Here is a 4,601-nt window from a genome sequence, read left to right as displayed (position 1 = left end):
GAAAACAACTCAGGCAAACCTCTTATTGTTTAGGCCACTTGACTCTTGGAGGATCTGCACGTTTTTATAAAAACAATTAAAAGGAACTTAATCAGTGGAAGCAGGTTTCAGGTGTAACAGATCTGATGACTACCTTCTGTTTCAAAACGATCCTGCTAAGTCATTCGCTCAGGCTCAACAATCACTAGATGGCTTCCTGGAGCAATTCCTAGGGTTTTGCCAAAGTCTGTTGAACAAATTTCAGGCTTGCAGACAAAAATCTGATAAGCCTGTTCATGACTATTACAGTCGATTTCATATAGTTTTAAATGATAATTCTGACCTTCCTTCAGATGCTAATTCTAATCAGGTAGATTTTCACTCTATTTGTTTACAGGCTAAACCAGGACATTTCCCTGCTAGTAAAAAGGACCAAGAGAAATAGGAAACTATGTCCACTCCAAATTTAATTAATCTGGCAAACCATCTCTCTTGAGTACTACGGGAGTCACCGAAGTGGAAGGCCACCAAAAATCTTAATCTTCAACTCCAGCAAATGAAAAGCAAGACCCTCCTAATTTCCTAGGATGGCAGAGAGCCAGGACTTTGGGAAAGAGACACTTAAACTCTTTGGGCACTTGTAACCCTCTCAGGGGCCTTTCCAGCTAGCTCTCAGTTCTCAATGATGGAGCCCTGAGTAACACAGGCTCTTCCCAATCCTCCCTCCAAGTGGTTTACAGACACATTTCTCTAAATTGGGGCTGAATCTCCTCCAGTCCTAACTGACATCCGAGTTAAGCTCGTGGTGTACAAGCCCACTACTATAAAGCAGCCCCTGCCCTAGAGTAGTAGAACAGTTCAAACAGTGGAGACCTCCAGTGAACCTCAAGATGTTTTTGTCTCTGAGCCTACTTGCTTCTGTTTAGGACCTTTGAGAGACACAGACCCTTTTCTCCTTAGTTCTTCCACTGCTATCCATGTATAAGCCTGAGACTTCTTAAAGAAGTATCATGCCAGAATTTCCTTCTCTCAAAAGGAGGGGGCGGGGAGATAATTCTAGAATTTGACAGTACTCATCAAAGCAGCCAATCAGATGAGTTAAATGATGTTGTGACGTCTTTTATTTGCTCTGTCTAGAGCTGATCCTGGGAACACTGATTATTTGTCCCTATTGAATCAGCCATCACCCTCCTTACAGACAAAATCTCCACTGGTATTGGCAAAATTCACAGTGTACCTCCCATTAAGATTCAGAGAGATCCCTGAAAAACTCCCCAGAATTAATCAATAGCCTATGAGTAAAGAAGCCCTGGGAGAAGGCAATGACACCCCACTCCAGTACTCTTGCCTGGAAGATCCCATGGACGGAGGGGCCTGGTGCACTGCAGTCCATGGGGTCGCGAAGAGTCGGACAGGACTGAGCGACTTCACTTTCACTTTTCACTTTCATGCATTGGAGAAGGAAATGGCAACCCACTCCAGTGTTCTTGCCTGGAGAATCCCAGGGACGGGGGAGCCTAGTGGGCTGCTGTCTATGGGGTTGCACAGAGTCGGACACGACTGAAGTGACTTAGCAGCAGCAGCAGCAAAGCCCTTCAAGGCACAAAACCCATAATAGAAGATTACAGATTCCAGAGTTTCTCTCTCTCTTTTACTAATCCCTGTAATATTCTTATTTCACCTGTGGGGAAACCTAAGGGTGAGGGTGGAAGTTTGTCTAGGACTTCTGAACAAGAAATAACATTGTTCTACCTAGACATCATATTGTTCTTAACTCTCATATATCACTATCATCCATTTCCACTGGAAGCAAATTCTTTACATAACAGTTTTTTTTAAGGTTTTATATATCTTTATTTTTATTGACATTTAGTTGATTTACAACATTTTGAGTTTCGGGTGTACAACATAGTGATTGAATTTTTAAAGGTTATACTCCATTTATAGCTACTCTAAAATATTGGCTATATTTCCTATTTTGCCATTTTCACTGAAACTACTTCCAAAAGTACTTTTAAATACATTACTAAATTCACAAGAAAGTAAGCAAAGTACTAAATAATCACATGGACATATTCACACTTACTTTTACTTGAAAGTCGCTCAGTCGTGTCAGAATTCTCTAGGCCAGAATACTGGAGTGGGTAGCCTTCCCCTTCTCCAAGGGATCTTCCCAACCCAGGTCTCCCACATTGCGGGCAGATTCTTTACCAGCTGAGCCACAAGGAAAGCCCAAGAATACTGGAGTGGGTAGCCTATCCCTTCTCCAGCAGCTCTTCCTGACCCAGGAATCGAACCAGGGTCTCCTGCATTGAAGGTGAATTCTTTACCAATTGAGCTATCAGGGAAGCTCTGCTTATACTTACTCAAGTGGTAAATTAACACAGAAACCAGGAATGTCCTGCAAGTGTTCTAAAACCCCAAATCTAGAGCTCTGTGGTTTAATATTGTGGTTGCCTGAATGCCTGTAAACATAATGCTTACAAAAAAACAAAAAGATGTGAAATGAGATGTAAAGAGAGGACTTTGACATATTCCTGGGAATATAGAGTTCTGTTGGTTAACCAAGTAACAGGATTTGAACCTGACAAAGTGGGCAGCTGAATCCAACACCTTCACATAGATCCAGGCACCCAAATTGGCTATATATATTAATTTCTTCAGTATATTTTCTTGGAGCCTGGAAGCCCAAGGTCAAAGTGTCAGCAAGGGTGGTTTCTCCAACACCTCTCTCCTTGGCTTGCAGACACCTTCTTTCTGGTTCTCAAAGTGCATGGCTTTTCCTCTGTGCATACTTTTCTAATGGTGTGTTTTGTTGTTGTTTGATTGGGCTAAGTGGCTTTATTAGAGAAAGCCAGGATTACAAAGTATTTGGGAGTTGACATCTGGGCCTTTCTTCTTCCCAAAGGTGGGCACAATATTGACAAAGCTCCGGTTGTACTGCATATGCCTCTTGGCCCGGCCCATCTTTTTCTCCTGTTTGGCCACCTTGGGAGTCTGACGTCTTACTTACCCAGCACCAGCCAGGTGCCACCAGGATATGGTGGCAAAGTGAACCAACAAACAAATCAGTCTCTCTCTGCTGACAGTGGATTTAAAAGTATTAATAAATTTATAACCTTCCCCAATGTTTTGTAACTAGCTTTACTCTCATGCTGGGATTTGAGTTTACTCCACCTTCAAAAATAGAACTACCATATGATCCAGAAATTCCACTCCTGGGTGTATATTCAAAGAAGAAAAAAAACACTAATTAAAAAAAATTCATCCCAGTGTTCACAGCAGCATTATTTACAATAGTCATGGAAGCAATCTAAGTGTCCATTGACAGATGAATGGATAAAGAAGATGTGGGGTGTGTGTGTGTATGTGTATATATATATATATAAGATTGAATACTACTCAGCCATAAAAGAAAAAAAATAGAATTTTGCCATTTGCAACAACATAGATGGACTTGGAGGATGTGCTTAGTGAAACAAGTCAGAGCAAGACAAATACTGTATGACATTGCTTATATGTAGAATCCAAAACATAAAACAAACTAGTGAATATGACATAAAAGAAACAAGACTCACAGATATAGAGAATGAAGTAGGGACTTAAAGAAATGAAAGTGTTAGTTGCTTAGTCGTGTTTGACTCCTTGCTACCCCCATGGACTGTAGCCAGCCAGGCTCTTCTGTCCATGGAATTCTCCAGGCAAGAATGCTGGAGTGCGTAGCCATTCCCTTTTCCAGGGGATCTTCCTGACCCTGGGATCAAACCCAGGTCTCCTGCATTGCAAACCCGGGTCTCCTGCATGGGCAGGCAGATTCTTTACCATCTGAGCCACTAGGGAAAATCACATAGTGATTACTAGCAGGATTTAGAGAGAAGTGCTGGGCAGGGGGAGGGGGATGTGGGGTTTAATGGGGTTAGAAAATTAAGAGCTACAAATTACTATGTACAGAATGAATATGTTACAAGGATGTATGGTACAGTACACCAGCAGAGTGGCGCAGCGGAAGCGTGCTGGGCCCATAACCCAGAGGTCGATGGATCGAAACCATCCTCTGCTAAGGTGGGGTTGCTTTCCTCCTGAAGAGATCTTTAGGAGTAGAGAAGAGAGTTTATTAGGAAATTTGCCACTGTATATCTTCTTTCGTGAAGTGTTTAGGTCACTTTTTTGGGGTTCCCCTGGTGGCTCAGATGGTAAAGAATCTGCCTGCAATGCAGGAGACCAGGGTTTGATCCCTGGGTTGGGAAGATCTCCCAGAAGGGAATGGCTACCCACTCCAATATTCTTGCCTGGAGAATCCCATGGACAGAGGAGCCTGGCAGGCTACAGTCCATGGGGTCGCAAAGAGTCAGACACAACTGAGTGACTAACACTTTCACTTCACTTTTCACAGGGAATATAGCCAATATTTTGTAATAACTATAAATGGAGTATGTAACTTTAAAATTGAACCACTATGTTGAAACTCATATAATATTGCAAATCAACTACACATCAATAATGATAAATAAAAATATATAAAAACCTTAAAAAGAAATAAAAGAAATAAAATATTGTTGATGGAACAACTACCAAAATATACTAAAATTTTGGACTGAAGAAAATCCTATGGAACATTGTGT

General features: G+C 41.6%; 1 non-coding gene across 1 annotated transcript; it reads left to right on the top strand.

The window, feature by feature from the left end:
- Positions 1-3,967: 3,967 nt before the first annotated feature.
- TRNAM-CAU (transfer RNA methionine (anticodon CAU)) lies at positions 3,968-4,039 on the top strand. Its single transcript has one exon. It is a non-coding gene; the product is annotated as a tRNA-Met (tRNA).
- The last annotated feature ends 562 nt before the right edge of the window (positions 4,040-4,601 follow it).

The sequence above is a fragment of the Bubalus kerabau genome, chromosome 12, assembly GCF_029407905.1.
Source record: "Bubalus kerabau isolate K-KA32 ecotype Philippines breed swamp buffalo chromosome 12, PCC_UOA_SB_1v2, whole genome shotgun sequence".
Taxonomy (NCBI): domain Eukaryota; kingdom Metazoa; phylum Chordata; class Mammalia; order Artiodactyla; family Bovidae; genus Bubalus; species Bubalus kerabau.
Note: the sequence above shows the minus strand (reverse complement) of the source record. Positions and strands in the feature narration are given on the sequence as shown.